The following is a 23,537-nucleotide window of genomic DNA, read 5'->3' as shown; positions in this document are numbered from 1 at the left end:
GTCAGGTACACATAACATTGTATACTTTGGATTTACCATATTAAAATTTAGATATTTTTCATGTAATAATTAAGAAGCAAAATTGAAGTTGCTGTGCTATACCAAAATATGGCATTATTTTGATTCATCTTATATTTAGTGATTACAGATAGAAAATTTCCATTTGAAAACAATATTACATTAAGCTCATTAGGATTTAAAGAAGGAAATGATTCTGATTCTAGTCTGTCTTTCTATTAAAGAAATAAGCTACAAACATTTATTTGGCAGTTACCATGCTTTTGTTTATTGTAATGCCCATTTCTACACAATTAAAAAAATCAATGATCTCTATTTACAGCATGAAAATTAACTGATAATCATTTCCCTGGTCCCCTAAATACCACATGATTGCTGTGAAATAAAACAAGTGATCAATTATGTCTTTGAAAATATAAAATTCTATATAAATGCAAAATGTGTCTTTTCGACTACATTTTTCTGCAAGTCAGAGGAAAGATTGGGCTTATCAAGTATCTGCAGTGGGTGTTGAACAGCCTTGGTTACATACTACTTTAGCATTTATATTGAGCATTTTAGAAATGTGTTTGATAGCTGAGATTTGGAAGTGCACAGGAAACTACAGAGCCCCGAAGGCAAGGATGAGCTTCTTGAATTTAATATGAACTAAAGTGATAATACCTTTCACTTAAAAGCTAATTTTTTTTTTTTTTGCAGGATACTTAGAAGACTTTGGTTGTATTAGTTCTAATCCTCAGAATGCTTCTCTGCAAATGGTTTCTGTGCACAGGGTTAAATGCCTTCAAGAACCCAATGGAGATGAGGAGGTACTATGCTGTGCAGAAAGCAAGTACCTAGCACTAATATCCTCTCCAGTGCTGAAACCATTCAAATCAAATCTCCTTGTCTTTTTCCACGGTTCAAATTTGTATTTTAGAGATCTGATACATGATTTCAAGTGTACACTGATGCTGAGAATAAGAATTACTTATGCAAATCTGACTAAGGAATCTCGTATGGTAATTTTGTGGGAAATGACAGAACTACAGATTTTGACATCTCAGAGCAGACTGAGATGGATTGCTGTAGCCCGTGGTACTGGAGGTAGTATTTTGGATGACTGATACACCATCTGTGAAGTCAGTCTTTAATATATTTCTGGAATGTGATGATATTTTAAGCAAAAAAAATTCAAGGAAGAACTGAAGTAAATTTTACCTACCAACCCAGGAAAACAAATGGCCCTATTCAAATTGCTTCATCAGTTGGTATTTAGCATAAACATGTAGCTTGAATAAAAATAATCAACAGTAATGGATCGTGTAAGAGCCAGCTCATTTATCAGCCTCCCCAAACTGTTTATAATGTTACTTAAAAATTAACATGATCCAAAAATTATCATGATCCACTGAGAGAGAATATTTCTTGCTAAACCCTACATCAAATGCCTAACATTGTGTCTACGTTATCAGAAATTTAATTTATTTATCCTTTATTCTCATAAAATTAATAGCATTTTTTGCAGATATTCTCCTCTAATATTGTCGAAAGGAAAGAAACACAAATAATAAGATTCAGGGAATAGTGAAAGGAATATGAATTGTATTGGGAACAAAGGAAACAGGTGATTTTATTAAATTAAACAAGGATCTAGTTTTGTGTTTGTTCTTGCTTTTTGTCTTAATTCTATCAACTTTGATACTCTGAATACATATTTGTGTTTTCGACTTGAACTTTTAAGACTGGAGCTCACATCTAGCTCTGGCTGGCCTAGAACTCAGAAAAATCTACCTATTTCTTCTTTGATTGCTGGAATTAAAGATGTGTGCCAACATGGCTCACTCAAGAGCAAATATATTTTAAGAGATTTTTGGAGGCGTAATGAGTTGTAAAATAAGATAAAAGTGATTTAAAAACTATTAACACAGGGTCTTATTTTAATTCAGGTTTAGAGATGAACTCTTTAGGCAAAATCCAAAGAAAATTTGTGTAGCTAAAATAGCTGGTAATCAAATCCCAATTTAGGTAGAATGAGAGGGAAAAAATGATGGTTGGAAAGCAAGAATGACTGAATGCCAGAAATGAGTACAGTGACTTTTCACAGTGCCGCTAGTGACCCTGGAGGCTCAACTACTTGTTGAGCTTCCACTGAAACTCAGGGTTTTTCTCTGTTCTCTGAATTTGATGAGAAGAACTGTCTATTATGTTTCTTCTTTATGTTTAAGTCCACAATGCACTGGGGTCAGCTAAGGACAAAATACAAAAAGAGGAGACACTGAATAAAATGTTATCTAATATAGGGTGCAAACCTGTCTGAAAATATTTGGGCCCATTTTTAAATTTCCTTTCTGTTTTGATTAAAAACACCCTGATCAATAGCAAGTGTGGGGAGGAAGGGGTTTGTTTGGCTAATAATCCCAGGCTACTGACTGTCCTGGTAGGGAAGTCACAGCAATAGACATTGTGATAGCTGATTCTGTAATCTTCATAGTTAGGAGCAGAGGGAAATGAGTGCACCCATGTGCCCATTTGCCTGCTTTCAGAAAACTTTCTTTCTTTATACAGTTCAGGGCTCAACCCATGAAAATATGCTGGCCGAGTAGCCTTAGGACTCTGATATCAGTTAACAATTAAGGCAGTCCCTCACTGAAATGCCCACAAGCCAACCTTAAGTAGAATACCCCTCAACTGAAACTCTCTTAGAGTGACTGTAGGTTGTGGCAAGTCAACATTGGAAAATATCACAGATTGCTAGGAGTAGATGAGTGTTGGAACCTGGTGGATGATATGGTTTATGTAGTGTTCCCCATACATGGGGGGTACAACGATAGGGGCAGCACTAAAGGTTTTCAAGAAATCAGTAACTGGTTGTTGCAATAGGATGCATTTTATTATAACATTATCTTGTGGTGCAGAAGAAATGATGCTGGGCAAGGTTTTGGCTGTCAGAGTGCACAGCTGGATACAGAAGACAACCTTGAGTGCACTGCTTCTCATAGCAAGACTGAGAACACGTCATATTTAAAAAGATGACATTGAAAATATAGCTTGCCTGGTAGATTCCAACACTGTCAATTTAAAGGTGAGATGACAATGCTGGGACTCACAGCCTAGCGGCACCACCCTCTGAATCTACAAGCATAATTCCCTCTCATTTTGACATGACACTCACGCATTGTTCTCAGAGTCAGTTCCTGAAGAGATTATGAAGATGGGTGAATTCCAAATGGGAAGAACATACGTATTTCCTACTAGCAGTTCTCTGTAGAGTAGACATGGATTTGTAAACCTCAGACATATCAAATTCTACTTACAAATCCTACGTTTACTTTCCTGTGTCCTCAGAATCTTTTTAATGACACATGTTAGGCCTCGTAGTCAAATTAAAAACTCAATTTGTTTGTTCTTAAAATGAGATGCTTTGTAGCCTAAATAAGGATCCCAGCAGAGTTTTTGCATGGAAAACTACCTTATCATAAAACGTGGTACAGTACCTATCTGTGGGCCCAGAAGTACCTTGAAGATGTCATTTATAATTTAAAATATTCTAAAGAACTAAAAATTATCAATACAACCAGCACTCAACTTTCAAAGGAGTCACTAATAAATATCTTGTAAATAGAAAAATACTTGTTCGTTTAGGAAATGGCACTTAGTTTCCAGGTTGACACACAAAAATTCTCTGCAAGAACAGCACAACTACTGGGGACTTTTGTTCCCACACTTTTTAGCCTGCCGTTGATTGCTCTGGATCATAGATGAAGTGTGACATGCAGATCTGTTCCTCATGTCCCACCCTTTGGAACTTACAACTTTCCAATGTTATTGATCCCAACATACTATGTCTAAAGGTCTTGTGTGTGATCTTAATTTTATTTTTGTCCTTTGATCTTTTAGTAGTCTACTACATTTTGCCTCATTTCATCTCCCACATTTTAGTAGTCTCAATGTTTAAGAGCACTGTCTGCTCTTCCAAAGGTCTTGAGTTCAATTCCCAGCAACCACATGGTGGCTCGCAACCATTTGTAATGATATCTTGTGCCCTCTTGAGGAAGAAACCTGGTCAGTTGTCCTCAGTTTAGACCGTGCACCCAATATGGACAAGTTCATCAGAACCACCATATATGGGCTGCTTATGTCTGCTTCAGTATTGCCAGGGCATATACATTTCTTTTTTTTTTTTTTTTTTTTTTTTTTTTTGAGACAGGGTTTCTCTGTGGTTTTGGAGCCTGTCCTGGAACTAGCTCTTGTAGACCAGGCTGGTCTCAAACTCACATAGATCCACCTGCCTCTGCCTCCCTAGTGCTGGGATTAAAGGCGTGTGCCACCACCGCCCGGCCAGGGCATATGCATTTCATTCATTCATTTTAGTCGTCCACCACATCTTGCCCATTTGTATAAGAATAGCATCTGAAAGCAGAACTCAGCTTTGTCTTCATCACTTGTGTTGAAATCCTGGGTAGCTTCATCTTTTCTGACCATTATTTTTCACGGCGCCTACCCTATATATATGAGTCATTTATTTGTGGTTCATCATTGTGTATGAGAATAAGCTAAGCTCCAGTCATGTTAACCTAAATCTTCAAATTAGTTAACGAACACAATTTAAGAACAAAGATTGAACAATGTAACAGTGGTGTGAGACAGAGATGAATGCCCCCAAATAATCATCTTGCGCCATTCCTCATTGCTGCTTGTCTTACTCCTTGACTTCCTTGCCTCTGCATATCTCTGAGGCACCGGCAAGCCTGTGGAAACTCTCAAGTTTTAATTTGAGAAAGTGGTTAGTAAAGTTTTCCTTCCACTTCCTGCGGAGTTGCCCCTCTTTAACCACTGGGAAAGGGCTTTTATGTCTTTTATCCACTCCTGAATCAATAATCGGTGACCTGAGAATTGCATCATCTTGAATTAAATGTGCTCATGGTTCATGGTGAAGATTATCCAAGTATTAAAAACAAGCCAACAAAGCCCAGATAAGAATCCCTGTGTAGTATTGCCCATTATTGCTCATTTCTTTCCACATGTTGTGTCTTTTTCTTTCTCTCCACCTTTGCAGACTCTAGCACATCCACCATGAAAAGAACATCAGTTTGACTTATTTCTTATAAGTTTAATACATAGCCATTTGAGTGGCCAGTGAGGTCGCACAGACCCATAAATATTACAAGCTATTGCTAGAGCTCTTGGTCACTCTCCTGAACTTCACAGGAAGACCTTATTGTTAGAGACATGACATACATGAGTCATAGAACATGGAAAAACAAAACGGGTACTAACCAGAAAGCTACATCTCTACTGGCCAGCTTACCAGAGGAGAAAAGTAACCACCAGTCATATCCTACTTTGAACCTTGTGGGCTACAATGACTGCCTTGGTTAAAAATGCCCATTGGTGCAACAGGAATAATAAACCACTTCTGATTGTACTTAAGAACTGCTCCATAAGATAAAATGCATACCTGACAACTACTATTACCCCAAGAACTTATGGCTAGACAGGTTAAAGATGGTGGTGTAGAGCCTATTATTATTATTTTTCTGCTAAATTCACATAGTGTTAAACTGACTCATAATGACTTATCATTGTATCTACAGGTCAATGCACTCCTCAGCTCTTATCACAGAAGCTCTATTTGCAGTAGATGGAGATTAACTCAGAGACACACAAATGGCAAAAGAGGAGGGAATAAGAGACCACAGAATGCTCAGCCTTAAAGGGAACATACAACAGCACCCATCCTTTCAAGGTTTAAGAATCATTGAGGAAGAAGGGTAGAAGAATGTGAGACCCACATGTAGTGAACAACTGCAGGAAGCAGCTTCTCCTGAACACAGGGAATTTGCACAAAAGAATTCACTAAAGTATGCCTGCATAGACGTACCTGTGTAAGTCCAAGCCAGACAAAATCCCAGCATGCCAATGGAGGTTGGGTGGGAAGTCTCACTACTAGGTGAAGAATAATAAGATAATGTTAGCTACTGAGAGAGAGGAATAAAGTTTTCTCTGAGAGTGTAGTCTGTGACAAGTTGACTAGACTCGAGTGAAAGGCCACACATGCAAAAATACTTGGCCAACACAAATTGGTCTTAAGTATAAAAAGAAGAATCATAAAGCTAGGTGGATAAGAAAGGGAGAATAGATTTGCATGAGCATGATCAAAATAGGAAATAAATAGTTTTTAAAATAAGAAATGTTGTTTTATATATAGTGGAAAGTGGGAATTTTTGTCAGCTAGGCTTGTCTCCATGGTTACATTATAGACTCACATATTGACTTATAAGGTATTCTGTAGACAAGTACACAGTAAACATCTGACCAGAGACCTACAAATTCTTCACAGTCATTACGTGATCACGATCTTAATGAGGAGGAAACTGTGCTTTCCTCTAAGTACGCTTGGTCTCAGAGAGACAGCCATTATTAACCTTCTCATTCCCCACAGTCATTTAAAAATGGGAATGGATCGAAGCTAGTCACTCATTCTAGTTGCTAAACATTTCTCACATGTATGGCATCTTATATTCGCCAACGTATATGTTCATATTTTAATCTTTTCAAAGCTACATGCTAACATTTAACAGAGTAAACATGGCATTGTCCCAGAAGGACATAGGGTTAGGGCAGCTCACAGTAAGGCTCTGTATTTTTTTTAATGTTGTTTGTTTCCATAACATAGTTCCTGGCTATTTGTCCTTAAAAATACATGATTGGTTTTTCTTCCCAGTGATCAATATCTATGCCCATTAAATAGAAATGGAACAAATACACTGCTTACTTCAAGGGGTCTTTCGTCTGGAACATAAATTAGCATCATTTAAATATGCATGATGATGACAGAGATGACTATAAAGGAACTGTTACTTGGGGCTTTTGTGTTTACTTTTGTAAAGTGTTTTACTAAGAATAAGAAGTAACTTATAAATGCCTATTGTTCATTGATAAAGAGAGGAATCATGAGAGGAAGAAAGGTTCAAATTCAGTAGTATTTTATGCCCATTCTATTAGGCAAGACCCTTTTATATAAATGCCAGTTAAATCACTCATCTTTAAAGGATATATTTAATTTTCCAATTATTCATGTCTTGTTAGTGTTTGCCCTTGTGAGCTGAATTGCAAGCAGTGGTTCAAAATCATTATTCAAGGCTTAAATGATGAAAAAAGTTGTGTTTCTGCGTGATTCCAATATGTTCACCTAAAACTCCTTTTCCATGATTTAGTTTATCATGGCCACATATGCTTAGGAAGACGCTGCTTTGTTGAGCAACGTGGCTGATTTGTGGAACTCTTGAGGTGATTATGCAACCGATAGCCATTCAGTAAATGCCAGGTGATAATAACAGTGCTAGTATTTTCTCTGAGAAACGAGAATGCAAGAAAGAGGCATCACATTTTAACCCTGCCTTATCAGATGCAACTTCCTTTTTGCACAAACATGGCTGGTGCTGGTGCAGATGTTCTTGTTCCTTCATTGATGTGAATTAAGAGACCTTTCAAATGACTCCATTCAAGAGCTCTGGCCATCTAACAGATTCTTGCAGCATCAAAGGCAGGGATAGCAGACATTGCTTTTAGATGCACAAAGCCTTGCTTACTTATACCAGAAAGGTTCAAAATAATGGAATTTATCAGTTTTTGCATTTTTCAAGCTCTTAAGCATGTGTCTTATTCTGTATTGTGCCCTACGGAACACATGAAAGAAATGGGACAGTAAGCAGCATTGTTTTGTTAGATTTTATTTTGTTGTGTGTTGGGGGGGGTGGGGGGCATCAACCAGCTTCCAAATCATAGCGCAAACTTTTTATTAGCTATGAATGCTCAGCCTAGCTCAGGCTTATTTCTGGTTAGCTCTTTTAACTTAAATTAACCCATTTGTCTTTATCTACCTTTTTCTTCAGCACTTTTTACTTTAATTTCCTTCTGTGTATCTTATTTTTGATGCTTCTCGTGTCTGGCTGGCTGGGGGCTGCTTGGCTTCTTGCCCCGAGCATGTCTTTCTCTTTCTCCCTCCTTCTCTTCTCCTTCTCTTCTCATTCTTCTTGATCCTAGATTTTTCCTTCTATTTTTTTCTCTCTGCTTGCGAGCCATGCCTATCATTTCTCTGCGTACCTGTTGGCTGTTTAGTTTTTTATTAGCCCAATCAGGTGCCATAGGCAGGTAAGGTGAAAATATGGGACACATCTTCACATAATTAAACCCACATCCTTACAGTGTCAAACAAATGCAGCACACCTTCACACAGTTAAAGTAATATTCCACTGCATAAACAAATGTAGTGCATCCATCTTTGCCCAGTTAAAATAACATTCTATAATATGTTCATTGTCTTACGGAAGAAAAGTTGAAATTCTGGTTATATTGTCCATTCTTACACTTAAGAAATTTATGCTTTCCAAAAAGAGGAAATTCGTAGAATATCTGATATTCTATGTTTTAGTATTATTTCCCCATGCATCGAAAGGAAATTAGAGTTGATATTTAGAAAAACATTGGAAAGTATACAAACAGAAAACAAAATTTGTTTTGTTCTTCTTTGTTGATCATTTTTGTTTTGAGACAGAAATCATAATGTAGCCCTTGTTGTCTTGAAACTGACTCTGTAGACCATGTTGGCTTTGAACACAGAGAGATCCATCTGTCCTTGACTTCTGACTGCTGGGATCAAGGGCATGTGCCAATATTCTGAACTCATTTTAAATTCTTAAAAACAAAAGGGATGAGGATTCTTTGCTCCCTTTCCATAATGAAAAGCCAGTTCTCATATCACAAATCTGTTATACAATACCTCAAAATCTTTCAAAAAAATCTCAGGAAAATGTCTTTATTGTTCTGTTTTGCATGCCTGAGAAAGTCAGCACAGAGCCTACCTCATCAAGGCCTGAATACTGTTTTTTGATGAATTTCTCATGTGATGAGGATTGCTGAGCATGTTCTATGAAACTGTACGTTTGCCTCTGCTACCCAATGCCCTGAGCTTAGTAACATTATGTGGTATTCTCTTGTCAATTAATTGAAGATTTACTTAACGTTGCTCTAAAATTCCTCTGATTTAGATTAACACTACATAATTTGTAAAACTTACAGATGACCTCACCTTGTAACATGCAGCATATTTATATATTTATTTTATGTCTTTTGTTTATAACCATTCTAAAAATAAACTCTATTATTAAAAACTATCAATTTACCAAACTAAAAAATTACCAAATAAATAAAATATCACAAACCCCAAATTAGTCAGAGTCAAAGTCTATACTATTGATTGAACTTCTGTACTTAGAATGCATATTTGGATAAAAAACGCATACCTTCACATTGATTATTACACCTTCAATGTCAGCTATATTTTGTGCACTGATCCACCATGAAAACAAACAAAATTTTGTAAGAATATTAGAAGTATTAAAAGAATTATATTTTTATTCTCTTCCATAACTCAGGACCATTAACTGTATTCAATCTTTCCTCATTTCCTTATATTTAGTCTTTTTCTTATCTCTTCATGTTAACCATTACCTATATGTACACTCACTTATATAAATAGACAAATGATTGATCGCATTCTACATGTGAGAAAACATGTATCATTTTTCATATATTGTATGACCTCAGTTAATAATATAGATTCTAAGTCCATGCAATTCTTAAAAGATTTGTTTTTTGTTTTATGTGTATAGGTGTTTTAACTGTGTGTCTCTCTCCAGCCACACACAATGTTTATTTAATATATTCTTAAATAAAATATAATTACATCATTCTGCCTTCCATGTCCTCTTTTCAACCTCCCTATCCCCATCTCAGATTGATGACTTCTTTTACTTTGGTTATACATATACATATGGATACATGTGCGTTTTTATAAAAATATAAAACGTGTTGATCCCATGTTCTGTTTGTACTTATATGATGTTAGGGTTGACTACTTTTTATTTGACAACCAATTAGAAGACTCTACCATAAGAAAAGCTAATTCATCCTTGCTCAGCAGTAATTAGATGTTTATAGTTCTCTGTGTAGGTGTGAGAAACCACGAGATTCTCTCCCTTTTACACTAGCATGTTTATTTTTAATTGTGATTGTTTGGATCTTGTTTAGGCAGTCATTTCCAGGAGACACAGTCTCACAGAAGAGTCCTGGTCCTATGGTACTAACTAAGTCTTACTGGTCCCTCGTCCATGATGTTCCTTGAGTTTTAGGAGCAGTAGTTGTGCTGAAGATTCATCTGTGAGTGGCTGTCTGCTCACGATTCATTGATCTCTGCATTGGGTCAGGTTGTGGTTTTCTGTTTTATGAAGTATGATAACTACATTTATTTGTGAAAATGAAGATAAGTTTTAAAAGGTTTGTTTCTAAGATCCATGGCTTCACTGGGTCTGGCTAAGTTTCTTGTACCCAGTATTAATTTCTCTCCTGTTTGGTGGGTGTTAGGTCTGAGTAGACAGCTACTGGTCATTGCCAGATCTGAGCGCTGCTTCTGCTCCTTTCGGGCTGTACTGCCGTGCGGGTCATTGTGGTTCATAGGCATCGCTGCTGTATAGGACTTGACTGCTTCCATCCTTTGGCAGCCTGCATAGTACCGTGGAGTTACGAAAGCTGGACAATAGAAAGGAGGCTTTCGGTTTAGATTTAGCTTAAATCATTCCAATCCTGTTTCCTGTGTGTGTGGTGTCTTCAGCAATCATCACCTGCTTTCAACATCTGCAGGTCTTCCCTCCAAATCTTCAGTTTTTAGTATATAATAGGGATTAACCACAGAAATCCTGCAACTTCTAAATTTTAATTTCTTTTGAGTTGAATGGTATTCTATTTTATATACATAAATATATACTTATAACTGTTACACAAATAATAATAGTCTGGTCATTAAAATGTGTTTCAAAATAGGACATGGATCATTGAAAACATTATACTTCACTTTAAAATATCACCTGACGTTTTAGAGGTTGTTCTAAGGTCTGTCCCAGCTCCCACATCCGGCTACCCACAGCTGCCTGTAATTCCAATGGTAGAGGATCAGCACCCTCTTCTCTCTAAGATACCTGTACCCATGTTTGCACACACATAGAGACACATACACGTGCACATTCACACATGTACATATGCATGCACGCATGCAAACATGCACAAGCACATGCACACACACTTAATAACAATTAATCTAAACATACCGTTATCTCAAATGATCAAATGTATATTTTACTTTTAAAACTGATCATGAATGCACCATTATATAATTGTCTGTATATTATATTTTCAGCAACACAATTCATATATCTTGTAATTTTTAAAAATTTGGTTTTGGGTTGTCTAAAAAAAAACACATGTTCAGTAACTTTCTAATACAAAAGAATTTTGAGGGAGGATGTTGCCTCTATGTTTGTTTTGCTCTATATCCCATCTTCCTTATGGGTTTCTCATTTCCAAGCCCAAATTCCATGATCATTTACAAAGCATGAACATAGGATAAAGGAATCTAAGCTAAATGTCACTGACATAGTTTAAAGAGGGCATCTAGAAATTTTAGGCCAAATCTAAAATCTGTTTGACATTAAATATGTTAGCCTACTCTTGTCAAATCTTCTCTCTTGGTTTGTTCTGACCTTAATTTCCACCCTGATATTCTTATCCAAATGTGTCATGAGGGCAGACAGATGGTCTGATTTCTTTTCAGGGCTGTAGAAAGATGCTCTGCTGTGTTCTCAGGGATTATATGAACATGCTGCTTCTGTAGTGGATACAAACACCAGTGTGTTTGCTGCCTTTCTTGTTGCTATGGCAAGTGACTGAAGAAACCACTTAAGGAATCAAGATTTATCTTGGTTCACAGTTTGAAACAGTCCACCATGTTGGGGGAATTAGGATGACTGAAGCTTGAGGCCGTTGGTTATACTGCATCCAGTCAGGGCGGAGGTAATAGTTAATACTGGTTCTCAGTTAACTTATCTCATTTTACTCGTTCTGGCATCTCAGCCCATGGGATAGTGTTGTCCATACTTAGGATAATTCTCAATAGCTCAATTAGCCTAGTATAAATCTTTCTCAGACATTTCCATAAGTTTGTTTCCATGGTGATTCTAAAATTTGTCATGTTGATATTATTAATCTTCACAATAATTTTTCTCTATCAGTAAACTTAGCTACAAAATGGAAGTTTATGACAAGCCTCATTTGAATCTCCCCACCCTGTGTTGTGTGTGTGTGTGTGTGTGTGTGTGTGTGTATGTGTGTGTGTTTGAAGCTACATGTCTTCCCAGATTTATCTCTACCTATATATTGATAAATGCCTCTGTCGGTTGAATGCAAAGATCACCACATTGAAGAGTATGTGTAGCCGACAGCTTTTTGGATCTTCTGACAATTCCATCTGGATGTTGGCATTAAAGGCAGGATGTTACATACACCTGGTATTTATATAGAGTGCTGAGAAGTCAAACTACTCCATGGCAAGTCCTTTTCCCACTGCGTCTTCTTCTCCTTCCTGAACTCCACCTCTATACCTACTATTCTACTGTATCCTGTGCAGTATCTGTGGCTGTAACTTCTGGGTCTGCGCTGTGGAAAAGTGTTCAGGTAATATGAGAGAAGCCTTTATGTTCTGCCGTTCAGAAACAAAAGCAAACACAAAAGCATTGGAACAGCTACAGATACTTTTTTGAGGACTGAGCAATAGCAGTACTGTCAACTGCCTCTTAAGTAATGAGCTCTTCTCTACCACGGAGGTGGTGTGGACATGGGAGAGAAGTGTCCACTTTTATGAGATTGGAAGAAAATGGGAAAAGAAACACAAAAGATAATTTTGCAAGTGACAGACTATGATTGTGCCTAGAGTCACAAAGGATGATTTGTCAAGTGGGAATTTGTGGTGAGCAGAGCTAATCACCTATTGAGTTGAGCACAGTCACACTCTTGCCAGCAGGACAGGACACATGCCGTTAGTTATTCATCTTTTGTGAAAATGAGTAGATGCAGACAATTGGGAAAATCAGAAGAAAATGAATCAGATTCCCCAAATACACAAACTACACACTCCTGGGAGATATTCTCGCATATTAATGTTAATTGTATACTTCCTGAAATTCTTGTAAAAGTTCTCATGTTAATTATAACTATAGGAGTGATGTCTTTTCTTACTTTTTACAGCCTCCAATTTCTTGGAAAATATAATTTTGAAAGCAATCAAAAGAGTCAGATCACTTCATTTTAATTACATCTACATCTTACAGAAAATTGTCTTGTTATTTATGGGAACTTGGGTCACCAACTTTGGTAAGGCGAGAAAAGATGCTTGCAGAACCCCCTCTGACCTTAATGTACTTTATAGTCTCCAGGAAGAAAGAAACAAATTCACCATCATTAAGATGCTATGAAAGATCAGAGACTTGGTTCTTTATGATACCATAATGAGTTTCTTGTATTGAATGCAAAAATCCTGTCATTTTTCAACTTTGCATAGCATCTATTCATAATTAAGCACATTTTAGATGAATTCTCTGTAGAAATAAACCTATATCTGCATCCTTATGTCTAAAGGTCTAATATCTTTTACATTCATTCATTGCATATGGAAGAAATTTCTATAAAAGGTGGAACTGACATGTGGAAGGGCAAACTAATTATTTAGAAGACAGAGAGGATGCTGGATGCTGATACTGTATTTGGGAGTAGATAGTGGGCTCCTTTACCAGCGTACATTCATTGTATATCCTGCTATGCTTCAATAGAATTTTCTCCTAGCTATGTGGAACTCTAGTGCTGTAGCTTATGGTGCTTGTCTAGCATGCTGGCAAACATCTCAAAGTTCGGAGTTCATAACAGTGCAAAAGAAACCCTGTGGAAATCATTCAACACTTTTGAAGTATACGTACAAAATAATTCTCTCACCAAATATTTCTGGCCCCTAGTGCTATGTAAAGGGACATTGTAGATATGGTTGTGTGCCTTGGTGTGGCACATTAATCTGCATGGCCTCACTTTAGTCATGTGGATCCTGATAAAGACATGTGAAGAGTATCAGAATTAGGGAAGGTTATGAGTTCCTGGATAGAAAAGCCAGAAGTCAAGGAATATGAGTAACTGCTAGAAGCCAACCAAGATCAGGACTTGTAAACTTTAATACTGGCTAAATTTATGATGTGTGGCCATTAGATGATATTTACATCAAGGACTTGATTCCTCTGGTGATTTCTGAAAAGCACAACCTTGACCACTCTGTTTATTCCCATAAGATGGAGTTTAGATTTCAGACATTCAGAAGCACATGGTAACATACCATTGATGTTATAATTCATTAAATAATGGCAATTTGTTTATTGGAAAGAAATAGACATTTCTTAAACCAAATTTCCCATCAATCATATTATGGTTTAAATTCGACAATGCCTTGAGCTACTTTTTAATGTCTTCTGATGGAGTTGGAGAGTATTTTGGTGACAGTTCTGCATTCCCTTTGAGAATTGGGAACAAGGAGTAATAGGCTTGTTGAAAATGGCACAGCTAGTAATGGATAAAATTAGGCCAAATTGGAAGCTATACAAGATTCTTAGATAATGCATAACTATAGCATAACTAATACAAACCCAGAGTCAATTATTAGGGTGCAACCTGAAGATCAGAAAAGCTAAACAGCCAAGCCACTAGAGAAGTTTTACTTCTACCAAGTATGGGTGATAGCAGACTAAGCAGGCTAAGCAGCCTGAACCTCTATTTCCTCCCATTTTATATTCCTTTAGTACTGGGATTAACGGTGTGACTCCCTAGTACTGGGATTCAAGGTGTGAGCCACCACCATTTCAGTTTGTTTCTGCATTGTTCTTGTATAGCTCAGGATAGCCTTGAATTCACAGAGATCCTTCTGCTTCTGTCTCCCAAATCCTGGCATTAAAGGTATGTGTCACCACTACCTGATCCCTAGTGGCTTAGCTTTGCCCTTCTGATCTTTAGGTAATCTTTATTTATTAAAAACATAAATAAAATATCATATACATATCTGCCAACATTCCATCTCTGAATTTTGGTAAGAAACACTTGTGTGCAAAAGTCAGAGTTGAAGATGGACTTTACAATAGTGTGATGTCTGACTAGGGTAGAAACAAGTGAGACAAGGGCGCAGGTCTCTGGGACAGGTCAACTTATGATCAAGAGTATATGTGATCCAGTTACCATGACATCAGTAGTGAACCCAAAAGGAAGGCTCAATCCTGAGTAACCTGTTAGAAAGACAAATACAAATAAGCATGTTTATAATGTCCAAAACTACATAATTCTTAAAAGTTCTCTTTTGCTAGATGCCAGGAGCTATTCTTTTTCTGTATGACTTTTGAATAAAATAGTGATAAAATGGGACTTAGATCCATTAAAAGATTCCTTGATTTGAGCTGCCGTTCTTACCTTGTGAAGGCTCTGCCATCACCTTTCCATTGTAAGGAGGATGTGTGACTGTTCCTGCTTTGGGAGCATCTCTGTGAATTTTAGAAACCCTGGTTTGTTGGCAGCACTTCACCCAATGCCATCAGTTTCTATGGAAACACTAACTATTGTGCAGTTAAGAGCAGAAAAGATTCCTCAGCTTCCCCATGGTTCTGAGACTGTGTTTACTTGTCTTTCCAGTCTACACATCAGAAATCAAATTAAAATGGTTGTCTTTTGAAGCAGCACCATTCGGACAAGATGCTGTTTCTTTTCACAAAGACTATGGATATTTATGAATTAAACATCTTCCTGGGCCATCCTTTTCTAAAAACAAAGATAGTAATCTTTGGGAGACTGTTAATGTAAAAGAAAATCACCATATTACTTGATATTAAAGGAGTCTTGTTTATTAAGCACCACCATGCCCTGGGTTTGTTCCTTTGCGTAGCTATAACATACATACATAACACCCATTACCAATCACAGAAGAGACATCCGTACCCTGGGTAGAATCAGGTTTGTGTAAAGCAGGGAGAGAAAAAGGAATCTGTTCTACTTAGAGATAGATATGATGATTCAGTTTCAGGAAATCTAAACTACTGTTGCTTTCCAGAATTCTAATAGGTTCATTCTACTGTCTTTTGTACCATTATTTTTTAAAACTCCAAAAATGTTGGACAAATCAAAGACATCAAAGACAAGTTCCCTCTTTTTGTTTTATTTTTCACCAGCCTTCTTTTCTGGTTGGGTATCTGAATCCATTTTAATTCAGTCTTAAATTTGAGAATGTATGCTTAAGGAACATGATTTTCATGGTTTAACCATTATTATTGCTGAACTGAAGTGTGTCAGGAAGTATTGTGATTGGTAGGGGCTTAAAATTTCTCCTAAAAACACACTGGAGAACTGAAAACCACTGCAGATTCTTCCTGAAATTGTCCATTCAAGTGTCTGTTGATTTCGGAGTTGAATATTAAGTGTTACCCATGATTCCATGGAGAGCATGTCATACTTTGCAGTGTAAGTACCTTTAAGTAACACAAGGTCTTTTAACATAATTAGTACAGAATATTGAACTCTGCCAAAAATGCAGGATTCGTCATTAAATTTAAAGGCTGCTTTATCTGTCTGAGTCTAATCATGTGTGCAGAAGACTAATTGTTAATGGCATAGTCTTTATTGCTCATGGCTTTCTTTTATTTTAAAAGGAATGGTCTACTTTGTGAGAAATAATTAGGTTTTATAGGCCTACCTTCATGGAGTCTTTTGTTGAGTGTCTTATGGTTTTGCCAATTCAGATCCCAAGAGCAATTAGAGGCTGGGGCTGAACTGTCCCTTAAATCACACACATACTGTGTTATCGCCTCCTTTAATTTTTGCGCTTGGTGGCAGACGGGAACTTCACTTATTTGCAAATACAGAGTAATTACTAGGCTGGGCTTTGAGAAGCATAAGTGCTAGTTAGGGGATGAGCATGTTATAGAAGTCTAGCACATGACAATATTCTGTGTCTGACATTGCCTCCAAATACAAAGTGTCAAAATAACTTTTTCTTATAAACATGTTCCAATACTAGTGGGGTAGGTCAGTGGTAGTGTTTGAGGCCAGGTTTGTTCCTGAACACTACAAAAATCAAAATAAATGAGAAAGTGTTTGTAGCCGGCTCTGCTCTTGTATGGATTTCTGGAAATGAGATGATGTTTGCTTCTCATTGTCAGCTGGAAACTCTTTGTTGCTCACTGAAGTAAATGAGAACAATTTTCAGATATTCTTATAACAACAGAAAAAGCTCAACATTTTGTTTCTGGAAGAGAGTGTATGTGCTGAGTCACAGTCTTGACTTTGGAGATCTGATGCGGGTGCTGCCTGAAACACTGAGGAGTTTGGTAATATACGGGAAAACAATTCTGCTATGGTGGAGCTGTCTGGTGACTAATAATTCCCGTTGTTTGCTTTCTTCTGCCATGACACAGGATGGTTTAATCATAGTTCTGTTAGTGGCTCAGTGAAGATAAAAACTATGTCATTTTGACATTAGAATAGTTGGACAATATCAAAGTCATTTTTACTAATGCTACTGATGGATTTGGCAGCCACTGCATTGGCATTGTCTCTTCAGGTTAAAAGTACTCACTTAAACTATTTGCCTTGAATGTGATGTTTTCTCTGTGCCCATTCTTATGTCACCTGTTCACTGTGTCCAGGTCAAAGTTGAGATGACTCTACTTCTGCTTCTCCTGCTGCCATATAATCACTAACACCAGGGTATTTTCAATCTAGACACATTCTTTGATGGGAAATTCCTTTGCATTATCTCTCTTCTTTTCTCCTCCTCCTCTTCTACCTCCCCCATACCCTGTAACATCATAAATGAATGTGGTTCCACACATGCTATGCACAGCACCCATGTGAAGGTCAGACAATTACCCTCAAGTGTTGGTCCTCTTTTGTTGTTCATGGCTACATATACTGTTGTATGTGCTTGGCTGGTTGACCTAAGAGAGTGTGGTGATTCTCTCTTCTCCTGCCATCTGGCCATAGGAAACCTGGGTCTATAGACACAACCCCCCTTTTCCAGGTTTTTTGTTGGTACTGAGAATTTGAATTTTAGCCTTTAAGCTTGATTAGCATTCACTTTACCCATGTAGAGATTCTCCTAGCCCTCTCTTGGGATTTTAGCATTCAAATTCACATGCATTTCCCCTCAAATCTATGATACCATGCACTAACCTCCCCAAAGACACTGGATACCTTAGACATATGAGTGTACAAATTGATATTTGTTTTCAGTTAAGATTCTTTTGAAAATTCTTTAAAAATGAAGTAATTGGAGCTGTATGAACCTGTGATCTACATCTAGTGGCAAGCTTAGCAAAGTTTGAGAAATGTGAGGTTACAGGATCTGTAGTGAAATGCATTGCTGGAGAGTGTAACACCTGTTGTGTGAAGACATCCAGAATGCAATGCTGGGGAGTGTAACACCTGTGGTGTGAAGACATCAAGAATGCATTGCTGGGGATTGTAACACCTGTGGTGTGAGGACATCAAATGCATTGCTGGGGAGTATAACACCTGTGGTGTGAAGACATCGAGAATGCAATGCTGGTATGTGCAACTTCTGTGGTGTGAAGACACTGAGAATGCAATGCTGGAGAGTGTAACACCTGTGGTGTAAAGACACTGAGAATGCAATGCTGGAGAGTGTATCACCTGTGATGTGAAGACACTGAGAATGCAATGCTGCAGAGTATAACACCTGTGGTGTGAAGACACTGAGAATACAATGCTGCAGAGTATAACACCTGTGGTGTGAAGACACTGAGAATACAATGCTGCAGAGTATAACACCTGTGGTATGAAGACACTGAGAATGCAATGCTGCAGAGTGTAACACCTGTGGTGTGAAGACACTGAGAATGTATTACTGGAGAGTGCAACACCTGTGGTGTGAAGACATTGACTTTGTGAAGTATTTTTAAAGCATGGAGTCTGCTAAGACATTTAGTTTCTGGATTTTCTTTTTTCCTTCCCAGTATTTTCTCTCAAATACTTTGTTTAGATAAGAGGAGAATTTGGAAATAGCAGTGTTTTAGTGGCCAGATCTCTTTGGCATCAGTGCTTTCCAGATAACCACAAAGCTGGTTGCTACTTTGAAATGGTATGATAGGCTTATAGCTATATAAGAAGTAACAGTCAAAATATTGTTAGATTAATTGAGAAAACATTTTAATAAAAAAGAAGATAGTAAAAAGAGAACAGATAGTTTAAAAAATTGAATTGGTGTCCTGAAAATGGAAGAAATATTTACATTCATTAAGAAAGCCTCACTTAGGGCTAGAGAGTTGACACAGAAGTTGAGAGTACTTGTTGCTCTTGCAGAGGACAAAGGTTCATTTACCAGCACCCATATGGTGATTCGGAAGCATTTTGTTCTAGGGGATCCAACAACTTTTCTGACCTTTGTGGGCAGACACATGCTGTCCACACATGCAAACATGCAGACAAAACATTCACACACCAAAAAATCAAATGAAAACTTGAAGAAAGAAGGAACCTTAACCTACTGGACCTAATTTAAACACGAATTTTTTTCATCTTTATCATGATCTTGGAAAAAGCTTTGTGCTGTTTGAGATACTAGGAACCCATTCCCCTTCACCACAAAAAAATATTTCTTTTGTATTCAAGGTGCACATGGTTCAGTGAACCTCATTGAATCTGTTGTATAAGACCACCTGGTAGTGTTCAAGTCAAATGTAACCACGAGAAAAATTGAAATGTATTTGCAATTGAGAGAACTACATCCTAAAATTAGTAGGACTTAAGCAAGAATATGATTACATGGAAACTTATAATTAACCTTCACATCAATGAAACTCAAAATATGCAAACAATATGATTAGCATAGTCTTTGCTGTCAGTCAATGTTATTGTTAAATAGACTATGGCAGCCAGGTGTGGGAGTTCGTGACTGTAGTGTAAGCACTTGGGAGGCTGAAACAGGAAGATTTTAAATTCAAGGCAAGTCTGGACGGCATGGAAAAATACTGTCACCAAAGACTAAAGGAAGTTGATGATTTGCATGCTCCTTTGCTCCTTTGTATGCATTATAAGCAAGTATTTTCACCTCTTACATACAGATATACTGAGTTTACAATTCTGCCATTTCCTTGTTTACTTAACAGGATAAGGAGGATTTGTTAATAGGTATGAATCTATGACATTTGAAAAATAGATGTACTGTGATTTAAACAATCCATATTACCTCATTACATGCACAACGATAATGCATGTTTCTTTCCTCATTTCTTTATATTGTTAATTCCCTTGCAAGTGTAGATTCTTTCAGATAGAACTGCTGGCTCCCAGGTGTCTGGGCAGAAAATTCTACCTTACCTTGTCTCCTACAAGAGTCTTCTCACTTCTTCGTGCAGCATTTCCTGTCGTCCTAGCTGTGTTTACGTTGCTCTATCTCACTCTGTTTTGCCTGTCTGGTCTTAGGATCTGCTGCTTTCTGATACTCATTGGGGGTTCTCATTTGGGGTTTTTGTATTCATTAGTCATCACCAAACTGTTAACTATTTCCATAAATCTGGAGATACCAATCTTCAAGTAGAGGTCAGAAGACAGGTTCAGGTGTAGCTAGACACATATTTCTATTTTTAGTTATTTACATAATGAAAATGACAGATTTAAGATAGATGGGGATTGACCTCTATGTATTTTTCTATCACTGATCCATTAACTATTTATTTATTTATTTATTTATTTATTTATTTATTTGCTTGTGTATGCAAGATGCACATATTATAGCATGCACACAGAGTTGAGAAGATAACTTGAAGGAGTTGGTTTTCTCTTTCCATCTTGGGGGTCTCAGTGAATTCACATCTTTGGCCTTGGAGGCAAAGCCTCTCACTCATGCCATCTATTGGCCTTTGTGACATGGTTTCACCAACCAAAAATCTTTGGGTTTACACTGGGACAAGATCCCAGTTCCCCTCAGCCTGCTGCACTTACCTTTGCAATTCTTCCAGGGTAGACTCTTATTTCTTTTCTCAGAACTTCTGGAGTGTGTGTTCGTGACAACACGAGCCTGTCGTGAGCCTGTCGTGGCCTCAATATTGAAAGGGAACCTCTTTAATTACAGTAATTCTATCTAACCTATGTATTATCCATGGGTATCTTCTGATATGATGCTATTTGTTAATTTGGGGAAGACACTAAATCTCCAGTGTATGTTTGCTAATTTCCATTGTTATTATCCATCAAACTAGTGATTTGAGATACACAGGGGTTTAGAAAAGCCATTGGTGAGTCAGAGACTTTGCCACATAATAATAGTGTGGCTGAGAATAATTATCATCCGTGGACCTCAGTTTAGTTTATCTGTGCAAGGAAAGGAGGAGCATACTTCACAGATAGTGAGAAAGCACAGAAAGACGGGATCTGGACGTGGCTCAGTGGTTAAAAGTGTTTGCTGCTCAACCAGACACGCACAACTCAGATTCAGTACCCACCTTGCTGGTACACAGGTCTGTGGATTTTTAGTACCAGGGAAACTGACATCTGTCTTCTGTGGGCACTTGAAATACCTTATACACATACACATAAATAAAGTATATAATAGTAAAGTAAAAATAGTAAGACAGATGTGTCCTAATTGCTTTATAAATTTGGCACAAATATAAATTGTGATAATATCTAAAATTCCCAAATTTTTATGCCAGTAGAAAGTAAAGCACTGTGTGTGCAATGCCATGCATCATAGGTAACTGGATGAATAACAGGACTCCAGAAGCAAATTTGTGGCCATATGTGGCCATCAGAAATTGTTTAGTAAAAGCAAAAAGAAAAATTAACTAGCAAATAGGGTTGTACTCTCTGTTCCTGTATGATAGAATAGTTAAATTAATAGCTAAATCTAATTAAGAAACTGAAAAATTGTAGAATGCTTGCTGCCAATACTAAACCCAATGGGCTGTGAGACAGGTATATGGTAACACTCAAAAGTTACCTCACCTTTGTTGAATATTAAGGGGATTTCATCACCTAGCCCTGGAAATAAAACAGCCCTTGCAATTACATTTTGTAATTTGTTATTGGTTCAAAAATTAACGACTTTTTCTGTAGTCAATGGATCATCACAGGTGACAAAGTACAGATTTAATTAACAGTGACAGGTAAAGCCCCTTAGAGTCAGAGTGGATTTATAATAGCAATTATATAAGAAATTATATTTTGATCGTTACCATTTCACGTCGAAGCCAAGTGTACTTATCATATGGAGCTGGTTCAAGCACTTTGTGTTACACTGGCAAATATTTAAAATCCTGAAATATGCCCACAAATTGTTAAAACACGTCACGGCCCACTGCCTCGATAAATATCCCATCGTAAAGCCTGGTTTGCATTTAGAAAGTTGGGGCTGTTGACTTCCACTTAGTGTCTTGTTGCTTGACTGGTTTTCCACATTGCCCCATCTCAGAGCAATAGTGAGAAGAAGCCTGTGCCCCCACTCTAGTAAATCTCACTGGTAAGTTTTGTCAACACCACCTTCCACCTCTACAAAACTGAATGCCAGAGAGACTTCTGTCTGGAGAATGTTCATGCTAGTAGTGCATTCTATTTGCTTGAAGGTAGAGCAGGAGTGAGGCTCGCTCACTTCCAGGTTGGGTTCAGACCATTAAGAGATTAAAGGTCAGGGGACAGAAACAGAGCTCATCTGGTAAAAGCATTGGCCTTCAAGTCTGATAACCTGAGCTTCATAGCTGGGACTCAGATATATAGTAATTTATAAATAGACATATTTAAATATTTCTTTTTACTGAAAAAGGAGTTTTGTTTCATACAATATATTATGGTTTCCCTTCTCCCAACTCCTCCAAGAATCTTCTACCCTTCTCACCCATTCAACTCCAAGCCTTTTTTCTCTCATTAGAAAATAATAATCAATAATAATAATAATAACAAGCTAGAATAGGAAAAAATCAAGCATAATAAAGTTAAAGAAAAAGCACAAGAAATACATACAAATTGAGACACACCCATTCACACACAAAAACCCATGAACACAAAACAAGAAACTACAATACATAAACCAAAGATCTATAAACTTAACAAAGTTCTGAAAAGAGCTGTTAGACAAAATCCCTCCATGAATATAGTAGACATGGATGCCTGGACAACAACTAAAGAAGAGGTAGACACATGTGCTTGGTCCTAGAAACTCTTTATCCCCTTTGATGTACTGGAGGAATGATGCCTATGGTCTTCTAAAGAGTCCAGAGACCCACACTGCTTAGAAGGCCATAGAGTTCTTACAGGAATTATATAAGCATATTTCAGAAAAATCAATGATTTATTGACAATGATGTTTTTGATTTATTATTTTTATTTTAAAATGGCACTCACGACTTCTTGGTCGTGATTAAGCTAGGATTAAGTGCAGTGTCTGTTCTTGCCAGTTTAATATCTGATATATCCTCTTCCAGGGACACTAAAATAAAGGGCTTGGTGAAGCTGGGAGACGGAATAGGAGCTTGTTCTGTTGGTTCCACCAACCAACCTGGCACTGTCATACCTCAGAGAGTCATGTCCCCCTTCAGGAAACTTAAGGATCTTGTACAATT

At 37.3% G+C, this 23,537-nt stretch overlaps 1 protein-coding gene and 1 non-coding gene across 10 annotated transcripts in view; both read left to right on the top strand.

Moving 5' to 3' along the window:
* Nlgn1 (neuroligin 1) overlaps positions 1-23,537 on the top strand; it is an 865,603-nt gene that overhangs the window by 275,876 nt on the left and 566,190 nt on the right. The gene's annotated exons all lie outside the window — the stretch shown is intronic.
* LOC113457010 lies at positions 23,318-23,509 on the top strand. The gene has a single exon (XR_003377671.1). It is a non-coding gene; the product is annotated as a U2 spliceosomal RNA (small nuclear RNA).

The sequence above is a fragment of the Microtus ochrogaster genome, chromosome 1 (genome assembly GCF_000317375.1).
Source record: "Microtus ochrogaster isolate Prairie Vole_2 chromosome 1, MicOch1.0, whole genome shotgun sequence".
Lineage (NCBI taxonomy): Eukaryota > Metazoa > Chordata > Mammalia > Rodentia > Cricetidae > Microtus > Microtus ochrogaster.
This window is presented reverse-complemented; position numbering and strand designations above follow the sequence as displayed.